We start from the raw sequence: 11,549 nt of genomic DNA, 5'->3' as shown, positions 1-11,549 counted from the left end.
GGGGGCACAGATCACTGGGGAGACTGGGGGGGCACAGATCACTGGGGAGACTGGGGAAGGGGGGGGGGCACAGATCACTGGGGAGACTGGGGGGGCACAGATCACTGGGGAGACTGGGGGGGCACAGATCACTGGGCGAGACTGGGGGGGCACAGATCACTGGGGAGACTGGGGGGGCACAGATCACTGGGGAGACTGGGGGGGCACAGATCACTGGGGAGACTGGGGGGGCACAGATCACTGGGGAGACTGGGGGGGCACAGATCACTGGGGAGACTGGGGGGGCACAGATCACTGGGGAGACTGGGGGGGCACAGATCACTGGGGAGACTGGGGGGGCACAGATCACTGGGGAGACTGGGGGGGCACAGATCACTGGGGAGACTGGGGGGCACAGATCACTGGGGAGACTGGGGGGGCACAGATCACTGGGGAGACTGGGGGGGCACAGATCACTGGGGAGACTGGGGGGGCACAGATCACTGGGGAGACTGGGGGGCACAGATCACTGGGGAGACTGGGGGGGCACAGATCACTGGGGAGACTGGGGGGGCACAGATCACTGGGGAGACTGGGGGCGGCACAGATCACTGGGGAGACTGGGGGGGCACAGATCACTGGGGAGACTGGGGGGGGCACAGATCACTGGGGGAGACTGGGGGGGCACAGATCACTGGGAGACTGGGGGGGCACAGATCACTGGGGAGACTGGGGGGGCACAGATCACTGGGGGAGACTGGGGGGGCACAGATCACTGGGGAGACTGGGGGGGCACAGATCACTGGGGAGACTGGGGGGGGCACAGATCACTGGGGAGACTGGGGGGGCACAGATCACTGGGGAGACTGGGGGGGGCACAGATCACTGGGGAGACTGGGGGGGCACAGATCACTGGGGAGACTGGGGGGGCACAGATCACTGGGGAGACTGGGGGGGCACAGATCACTGGGGAGACTGGGGGGGCACAGATCACTGGGGAGACTGGGGGGGGCACAGATCACTGGGGAGGACTGGGGGGGCACAGATCACTGGGGAGGACTGGGGGGGGCACAGAGTCACTGGGGAGACTGGGGGGGGCACAGATCACTGGGGAGACTGGGGGGGGGCACAGATCACTGGGGGGAGACTGGGGGGGGGGCACAGATCACTGGGGAGACTGGGGGGCACAGATCACTGGGGGAGGACGGGGGGGGGGGGGGGGGGGGGGGGTGGGGGGGGGGGGGGGAGGGGGGGGGGGGGGGGGCCGAGCCTGGGGGACTGGGGGGGGGCCAGGAGGCCGGGGGGGGGACGGGGGGGGGGGGCCGAGCCTGGGGGAGGAGCGTGGGGGGGGGTGGTGGGGGGGGGGGGGGGCAGGGCGGGGGGAGGGGGGGGGGAGGGGGTGGGGGCGGGGGGGAGGGCTGGGGGAGACTGGGGGGGGGGGCACAGGAGGGCACTGGGGGGGAGACGGGGGGGGGGGCCAGAGCCGGGGGGGAGGACGGGGGGCCAGTCCGGGGAGCTGGGGAGGACGGGGGGGGGGCACAGATCACTGGGGAGACTGGGGGGGCACAGATCACTGGGGAGACTGGGGGGGCACAGATCACTGGGGAGACTGGGGGGGCACAGATCACTGGGGAGACTGGGGGGGCACAGATCACTGGGGAGACTGGGGGGGCACAGATCACTGGGGAGACTGGGGGGGCACAGATCACTGGGGAGACTGGGGGGGCACAGATCACTGGGGAGACTGGGGGGGCACAGATCACTGGGAGACTGGGGGGCACAGATCACTGGGGGAGACTGGGGGGGGGCACAGATCACTGGGGAGACTGGGGGGGCACAGATCACTGGGGAGACTGGGGGGGCACAGATCACTGGGGAGACTGGGGGGGCACAGATCACTGGGGAGACTGGGGGGGCACAGATCACTGGGGAGACTGGGGGGGGCACAGATCACTGGGGAGACTGGGGGGGCACAGATCACTGGGGAGACTGGGGGGGCACAGATCACTGGGGAGACTGGGGGGGCACAGATCACTGGGGAGACTGGGGGGGGCACAGATCACTGGGGAGACTGGGGGGGCACAGATCACTGGGGAGACTGGGGGGGCACAGATCACTGGGGAGACTGGGGGGGCACAGATCACTGGGGAGACTGGGGGGGGCACAGATCACTGGGGAGACTGGGGGGGCACAGATCACTGGGAGACTGGGGGGGGCACAGATCACTGGGGAGACTGGGGGGCACAGATCACTGGGGAGACTGGGGGGGCACAGATCACTGGGGGAGACTGGGGGGGCACAGATCACTGGGGGAGACTGGGGGGGCACAGATCACTGGGGAGACTGGGGGGGGCACAGATCACTGGGGAGACTGGGGGGGCACAGATCACTGGGGAGACTGGGGGGGCACAGATCACTGGGGAGACTGGGGGGGCACAGATCACTGGGGAGACTGGGGGGGCACAGATCACTGGGGAGACTGGGGGGGCACAGATCACTGGGGAGACTGGGGGGGCACAGATCACTGGGGAGACTGGGGGGGCACAGATCACTGGGGGAGACTGGGGGGGCACAGATCACTGGGGAGACTGGGGGGGCACAGATCACTGGGGAGACTGGGGGGGCACAGATCACTGGGGAGACTGGGGGGGCACAGATCACTGGGGAGACTGGGGGGGCACAGATCACTGGGGAGACTGGGGGGGCACAGATCACTGGGGAGACTGGGGGGGGCACAGATCACTGGGGAGACTGGGGGGCACAGATCACTGGGGAGACTGGGGGGGCACAGATCACTGGGGAGACTGGGGGGGCACAGATCACTGGGGAGACTGGGGGGGGCACAGATCACTGGGGAGACTGGGGGGGCACAGATCACTGGGGAGACTGGGGGGGGCACAGATCACTGGGGAGACTGGGGGGGCACAGATCACTGGGGAGACTGGGGGGGCACAGATCACTGGGGAGACTGGGGGGGCACAGATCACTGGGGAGACTGGGGGGGCACAGATCACTGGGGAGACTGGGGGGGCACAGATCACTGGGGAGACTGGGGGGGCACAGATCACTGGGGAGACTGGGGGGGCACAGATCACTGGGGGAGACTGGGGGGGCACAGATCACTGGGGAGACTGGGGGGGCACAGATCACTGGGGAGACTGGGGGGGCACAGATCACTGGGGAGACTGGGGGGGCACAGATCACTGGGGAGACTGGGGGGGCACAGATCACTGGGGAGACTGGGGGGGCACAGATCACTGGGGAGACTGGGGGGGCACAGATCACTGGGGAGACTGGGGGGGCACAGATCACTGGGGAGACTGGGGGGGCACAGATCACTGGGGAGACTGGGGGGGCACAGATCACTGGGGAGACTGGGGGGGCACAGATCACTGGGGAGACTGGGGGGGCACAGATCACTGGGGAGACTGGGGGGGCACAGATCACTGGGGAGACTGGGGGGGCACAGATCACTGGGGGAGACCTGGGGGGGCACAGATCACTGGGGAGACTGGGGGGGCACAGATCACTGGGGAGACTGGGGGGGCACAGATCACTGGGGAGACTGGGGGGGCACAGATCACTGGGGAGACTGGGGGGGCACAGATCACTGGGGAGACTGGGGGGGCACAGATCACTGGGGAGACTGGGGGGGCACAGATCACTGGGGAGACTGGGGGGGCACAGATCACTGGGGAGACTGGGGGGGGCACAGATCACTGGGGAGACTGGGGGGGCACAGATCACTGGGGAGACTGGGGGGGCACAGATCACTGGGGAGACTGGGGGGGCACAGATCACTGGGGAGACTGGGGGGGCACAGATCACTGGGGAGACTGGGGGGGCACAGATCACTGGGGGAGACTGGGGGGGCACAGATCACTGGGGAGACTGGGGGGGCACAGATCACTGGGGAGACTGGGGGGGGCACAGATCACTGGGGAGACTGGGGGGGCACAGATCACTGGGGAGGACTGGGGGGGCACAGATCACTGGGGAGACTGGGGGGGCACAGATCACTGGGGAGACTGGGGGGGCACAGATCACTGGGGAGACTGGGGGGGCACAGATCACTGGGGAGACTGGGGGGGCACAGATCACTGGGGAGACTGGGGGGGCACAGATCACTGGGGAGACTGGGGGGGCACAGATCACTGGGGAGACTGGGGGGGCACAGATCACTGGGGAGACTGGGGGGGCACAGATCACTGGGGAGACTGGGGGGGCACAGATCACTGGGGAGACTGGGGGGGCACAGATCACTGGGGAGACTGGGGGGGCACAGATCACTGGGGAGACTGGGGGGGCACAGATCACTGGGGAGACTGGGGGGGCACAGATCACTGGGGAGACTGGGGGGGCACAGATCACTGGGGAGACTGGGGGGGGCACAGATCACTGGGGAGACTGGGGGGGCACAGATCACTGGGGAGACTGGGGGGGCACAGATCACTGGGGAGACTGGGGGGGGCACAGATCACTGGGGAGACTGGGGGGGCACAGATCACTGGGGAGACTGGGGGGGCACAGATCACTGGGGAGACTGGGGGGGCACAGATCACTGGGAGACTGGGGGGGCACAGATCACTGGGGAGACTGGGGGGGCACAGATCACTGGGGAGACTGGGGGGCACAGATCACTGGGGAGACTGGGGGGGCACAGATCACTGGGGAGACTGGGGGGGGCACAGATCACTGGGGAGACTGGGGGGGGCACAGATCACTGGGGAGACTGGGGGGGCACAGATCACTGGGGAGACTGGGGGGGGCACAGATCACTGGGGAGACTGGGGGGGCACAGATCACTGGGAGACTGGGGGGGCACAGATCACTGGGGAGACTGGGGGGGCACAGATCACTGGGGAGACTGGGGGGGCACAGATCACTGGGGAGACTGGGGGGGCACAGATCACTGGGGAGACTGGGGGGGCACAGATCACTGGGGAGACTGGGGGGGCACAGATCACTGGGGAGACTGGGGGGGCACAGATCACTGGGGAGACTGGGGGGGCACAGATCACTGGGGAGACTGGGGGGGCACAGATCACTGGGGAGACTGGGGGGGCACAGATCACTGGGGAGACTGGGGGGGCACAGATCACTGGGGAGACTGGGGGGGCACAGATCACTGGGGAGACTGGGGGGGGCACAGATCACTGGGGAGACTGGGGGGGCACAGATCACTGGGGAGACTGGGGGGGGCACAGATCACTGGGGAGACTGGGGGGGCACAGATCACTGGGGAGACTGGGGGGGCACAGATCACTGGGGAGACTGGGGGGGCACAGATCACTGGGAGACTGGGGGGGCACAGATCACTGGGGAGACTGGGGGGGGCACAGATCACTGGGGAGACTGGGGGGGCACAGATCACTGGGGAGACTGGGGGGGCACAGATCACTGGGGAGACTGGGGGGGCACAGATCACTGGGGAGACTGGGGGGGCACAGATCACTGGGGAGACTGGGGGGGCACAGATCACTGGGGAGACTGGGGGGGCACAGATCACTGGGGAGACTGGGGGGGCACAGATCACCTGGGGAGACTGGGGGGGCACAGATCACTGGGGAGACTGGGGGGGGCAACAGATCACTGGGGAGACTGGGGGGGCACAGATCACTGGGAGACTGGGGGGCACAGATCTACTGGGGAGACTGGGGGGGCACAGATCACTGGGGAGACTGGGGGGGCACAGACTCACTGGGGGAGACTGGGGGGCACAGATCACTGGGGAGACTGGGGGGGGCACAGATCACTGGGGAGACTGGGGGGGCACAGATCACTGGGGAGACTGGGGGGGCACAGATCACTGGGGAGACTGGGGGGGGGCACAGATCACTGGGGAGACTGGAGCGGGGGCACAGATCACTGGGGAGACTGGACGGGGGGCACAGATCACTGGGGAGACTGGAGGGGGGCACAGATCACTGGGGAGACTGGAGGGGGGCACAGATCACTGGGGGGGCACAGATCACTGGGGAGACTGGGGGGGCACAGATCACTGGGGAGACTGGGGGGGGCACAGATCACTGGGGAGACTGGGGGGGCACAGATCACTGGGGAGACTGGGGGGGCACAGATCACTGGGGAGACTGGGGGGGCACAGATCACTGGGGAGACTGGGGGGGCACAGATCACTGGGGAGACTGGGGGGGCACAGATCACTGGAGGTACAGAGCGCTGGGGGCACAGGCAGACTCGGATGAGCTTGGAGGTAGTTAAGAGAACTAGGGGAGGCTGGGATCACTGAGCGCTGGAGGTGGCTGCGGGCACGGAGGGCTCTGCTGCCGGGCACAGAGAGGAGCAGCCGCCTTCGCCGCTGGGCACAGGGAGCCGCAGCCACAACCGCTGGGCACAGGGAGCCGCCGGGCACAGAGAGGAGCAGCCGCCGCCGGGCACAGGTAGCCGCCGGGCACAGGGAGCCACCGCCGGTCACAGGGAGCCGCCGCCGCAACCGCCGGGCACAGGGAGCTGCCGCCGCAACCGCCGGGCACAGGGAGCTGCAACCCGGGCACAGGGAGCCGCCGCAACTGCCGGGCACAGGGAGCCGCCGCAACTGCCGGGCACAGGGAGCCGCCGCCGCTGGGCACAGAGCGCTGCCGGCACAGTAAGACCTGGGGGATGATTGGCAGTCAATCCTCTCCTTTTGATTTTAGCGCCTCTCATGCCGACCCCACCTACAAAGTACGTCCTCACGTAGGCAGTGCCAGCGTGGGGACGTAGTCTTTCAGGTATAGGAAATGCAGCGTTCAGCATTGAACGCGCTGTGTGGGGTGTTAAAGGACCAGCAGCCAGTAAGATACGGCTGCCGCCCCAGCACTACAGTTCCCGGGAATCAGCCCGGGGGCCACAGAAAAAGTCGTCATACGGAGGTTCCCCACCCCTGTCTTAAAGCCTAAATATTCCCCTTTCACTGCCCCATAATGTATAATACAAGCACTGTATGATACCTCCACAGTGACTGCCTCCACACCAGGGCTGAGGAATCAGTAAGAAAACAAGAAGTTTCCATCCACTCTCTATACAGACACATCTGCAGGTTTTTCCCTCCACTCTCTATACAGAGCCATCTGCAGGTTTTTTCCCTCCGCTCTCTATACAGACACATCTGCAGGTTTTTCCCTCCGAGACATCTGCAGGTTTTTCCCTCCGCTCTCTATACAGAGACATCTGCAGGTTTTTCCCTCCGCTCTCTATACAGACACATCTGCAGGTTTTTCCCTCCGAGACATCTGCAGGTTTTTCCCTCCGCTCTCTATACAGACACATCTGCAGGTTTTTCTCACTATCTGACATCTAATCAGAATAAAGTGAAGAAATAAATCCGGCACTGAAAATATCAAAAATATTTTCAAATCTTTTTTTTATTTTTTAAATCCAGTGAATAAAGGCCACAATGTGAGTCAATCAGTGACGTTTCGGTCCTTCCTTGGACCTTTATCAAACTCACACTATAAAGATACATAAGAAAAATACAAAGTGAATATTATGGGATATTTCAGCCGCTGGGGACGTGGCCATGTTCCAATTGTGCCCATTTTCTGTTCTATAGATAAATCTTTCCTATGTATCTTTCCACAAGTAATATGTATGATGTTTGCTCTAATATTCATGCACCTTTCAGAGAATATTCACTTTGTATTTTTCTTATGTATCTTTATAGTGTGAGTTTGATAAAGGTCCAAGGAAGGACCGAAACGTCACTGAATGACACACATTGTGGTCTTTATTCACTGGATTTATAAACCCTAGAAGTTTCCCCATGCATCCATCAACCCCCACCCCAGATGTGCCCCCATCCATCCTTCCTGCAGTCTCCCCCTCTGCGAGCCCCCCTTAACGTGCAGTCCATCCCCCCCCCCACGTGCAGTCCACACCCCCCACGTGCAGTCCATCCCCCCTCCCACGTGCAGTCCATCCCCCTCCCACGTGCAGTCCATCCCCCCTCCCACGTGCAGTCCATCCCCCCTCCCACGTGCAGTCCATCCCCCCTCCCACGTGCAGTCCATCCCCCCTCCCACGTGCAGTCCATCCCCCCCCCACGTGCAGTCCATCCCCCCCCCACGTGCAGTCCATCTCCCCCCCCGTGCAGTCCATCCCCCCCCCCCGTGCAGTCCATCCCCCCCCCGTGCAGTCCATCCCCCCCCCACAGTCCATCCCCCCCACACAGTCCATCCCCCCCCACAGTCCATCCCCCCCCACAGTCCATCCCCCCCCCCTGTGCAGTCTATCCCCCCCCACGTGCAGTCTATCCCCCCCACGTGCAGTCTATCCCCCCCCACATGCAGTCTATCCCCCTCCCCCAACGTGCAGTCTCCCCCACTGCGAGCCCCCCCCCCCCCAACGTGGTCTACCCCCTATGAGCCACACCCCTAACGTGCAGTCTCCCCCACTGCGAGCCCCCCCCCAACGTGCATCCCCCTGCGAGCCCCCCCCAACGTGCAGTTTCCCCCCCTGCGAGCCACCCCCCCCAACGTGCATCCCCCTGCGAGCCACACACCCCAAACGCGCATCCCCCTGCGAGCCCCCCCAACATGCAGTTTCCCCCCCTGCGAGCCCCCCCAACATGCATCCCCCAGCGAGCCCCCCCAACGTGCATCCCCCCTGTAAGGGTATGTGCGCACGTTGCTTTTTACCTGCTTTTTACCTGCTTTTTTGCTGCTTTTTCTTCTGCGCTGTTTAATGCCAAAATGGATGTGTTCTTCTATTCAAGCAAAGTGTATGGGAATTTGGGTTTCTTGTTCACACTATGTTGTTCAAAATGCTGCCTTTTTGTGGCAGAACTTTGGTCAAAAACTCAGCTTTGCAGTGCAAAACCCAAATGGCAAAAACAATTGACATGTTGCTTCTTTGAAAAGCTGAGTTTTTGACCAAAGTTCTGCCTCAAAAAGGCAGGCATTTTGAACAACATAGTGTGAACAAGAAACCCAAATTCCCATAGACTTTGCTTGAATAGAAGAACACATCAATTTTGGCATTAAACAGCGCAGAAGAAAAAGCAGCAAAAAAGCAGGTAAAAAGCAACGTGGCGCACATACCCTAAGCCCCCCCCCAACGTGCATCCCCCCTGCAAGCCCCCCCCAACGTGCATCATCCTGCAAGCCCCCCAACGTGCATCCCCCCTGCGAGCCCCCCAAACGTGCATCCCCCCTGCGAGCCCTTCCAACGCACATCCCCCCCCAACGCATACTCCCCGAGAGCCCCCCCAACACAGTCTCTCCCCCTGAGCCCCTCAATGTGCAGCCTTTCCCCTTGTGAGCCCTCCATCATGCAGTATTGCCCAATGTAAGCCCCCCCAATATGCAGCATCGCCCCCCTGCCCACTGTAACCCCCCCAATATGCAGTATCACACCCCTTCCCTGTGTGGCCCCCCATATCCCCCTTCCTTATGGAAGCCTCCACAGCCCTGTGCTGCAGCTTCAGCCCCTTCCCTGTGATATATACACGAGCTGCAGCCCCCAGTAGTGACAGGAGACACTTTTATTTCTTCCCCCAAAATCCAGTGTGACCTCAGCTCTATAACTAATGAGGAAAAGCTGAATCTTCCCCACCTCAGGGTCAGGATCCGTCCGCTCTGCACAGGAGCCCGAGCACTGCTGCTTCCCGCTCACACTCTGCACAGCACGAGGAGGACCCGCCCCTTCCAGTGACGTCATTACCTCAAGAAATCAACTCCATTCTAGACGCTACCCTCTGGCCACTGGGATGGTAGATGCTGGAATGTACGGGCTGCTGTCTGGTATGACGTCACTGCTGACACTGGTTAGGGGCGTGGTCTGATTTCACAAGGCGCGAGGCGACGGTTATGTCTAGAATGGAGGTGATATATTGAGGTCACTGCAGTCTCCATTAAGGCTGCTTTCACACATCCGTTTTTGCTCTGCGGCACAATACGGCGCTCTGCAGTCTTCCTATGGGAGCACAGGGCTATGGTGGACACTCTATCTTAACCTGAAAGGTTTTATAAAAAAAAAAATAAAAAAAAAAAAACAATATGGCGCTCTGCAGAAAAACCGCAACCGTTTTTTTTGCCGCCGGTTGCGTTTTTTTTTGCATAGACTTACATTAGTGCCGTATTGTGCCGCATGGGCTTGCGTTCGGTCCGGATTTTGTCGCATGCGGCAGATTTAGCCGATGCCGCGGCCGGATGGAACGTTGCCTGCAACGTTTTTTGCTCCGGCAAAAAAAAAACGCATCGCACCGCATCTGGCCGCTGCGCCGCATTTTTCATTGCATGCCTATGGACGCCGGATGCGGCGCGATGCGGAAAAAAAACGCATCCGGCCGCCGCATGCGGTTTCTTCCACTGCGCATGCTCAGTAGCGTGCCGCAACGCGAAAAAAACGGACCAGCCGCATGTAAAAACTTATGCAAAGGATGCGGTGTTTTCGCCGCATCCGTTGCATAGGTTTCACAGCCGGATTGAGCCGCACGGCTCAAACCGGATGTGTGAAAGTAGCCTAAAACACCATGAAGAAAAAACGATCAAGCGCCCATATTTTTTGATAAATTGCAAAATTTTTATTGTAATACAATGCACATGAAAAAAGTGGAGCAAAATCAGTGCAGGAAGTTTAAAAGCCCCAAAGAAAGGTCCCAGATCCCTCATATAATACCTGCAATTGGTAAATTAGGCTAGGTTCACATTTCCGTTGTTTTAAATCTGTCAGGTCTGTCAGCAACAGATCAGTCGTTTTTTTAGATGTCAATTGATGCAATGGATGTGTTTTTTACAGGAATCCTGTTAAAAAACGACTGACCGCGACGCAGCGGATGCAACGCCAGGTCATCAGTCGCAATCTGCCACTAATAGAAGTCTATGGGGAAAAACTGGATTCCTGCAAAATATTTTACAGGATACCGTAATTCCTCAAGGCGACGGATTGTGACTGATGCAAAACAACGGAAGTGTGAACCTAGCCTTAACATTCACCCCGGTATATACATAATAGATCCACTAGGTGTCACTCTACAACCAATGATAAGACCATATATGCAACCAAAAAGATTCAATGGTCAAGCTACATCACGGGTAAAATAGATCCAATATATATATATATTACCTATATAGATGCCAACAGGTGAATGAGTGGATGCCAAGAGAGGAGGGAGGGATTCCGCAACCCACCCGACGACCGGTACAGTAACTCAGTAACTCAGGGTTACCTTCGTCAGACTGCAGTCATTGTAGACGGCTCTGTACTGAGGGGTCTAGAATGGAGGTGATATTGTGAGGTGACTGCAGTCTCCAGTGTAGACGGCTCTGTACTGAGAGGACTAGAATGGAGGTGATATTGTGAGGTGACTGCAGCCTCCAGTGTAGACGGCTCTGTACTGAGGGGTCTAGAATGGAGGTGATATTGTGAGGTGACTGCAGCCTCCAGTGTAGACGGCTCTGTACTGAGGGGACTAGAATGGAGGTGATATTGTGAGGTGACTGCAGCCTCCAGTGTAGACGGCTCTGTACTGAGGGGACTAGAATGGAGGTGATATTGTGAGGTGACTGCAGTCTCCAGTGTAGACGGCTCTGTACTGAGGGGACTAGAATGGAGGTGATATTGTGAGGTGA

The 11,549-nt window shown here is 60.9% G+C and overlaps 1 protein-coding gene across 1 annotated transcript in view; it reads right to left on the bottom strand.

The window, feature by feature from the left end:
* The window catches only part of LOC142295764 (uncharacterized), a 50,416-nt gene extending 40,818 nt beyond the window's left edge, over positions 1–9,598 (bottom strand). The window contains exon 1 of the mRNA XM_075338851.1: positions 9,532–9,598. The gene's annotated coding sequence lies outside the window, so the exon portion shown is untranslated. The remainder of the gene's footprint in view (positions 1–9,531) is intronic.
* Between the last annotated feature and the right edge of the window lie 1,951 nt (positions 9,599–11,549).

The sequence above is a fragment of the Anomaloglossus baeobatrachus genome, chromosome 3 (assembly GCF_048569485.1).
Source record: "Anomaloglossus baeobatrachus isolate aAnoBae1 chromosome 3, aAnoBae1.hap1, whole genome shotgun sequence".
Classification (NCBI taxonomy): Eukaryota; Metazoa; Chordata; class Amphibia; order Anura; family Aromobatidae; genus Anomaloglossus; species Anomaloglossus baeobatrachus.
Note: the sequence above shows the minus strand (reverse complement) of the source record. Positions and strands in the feature narration are given on the sequence as shown.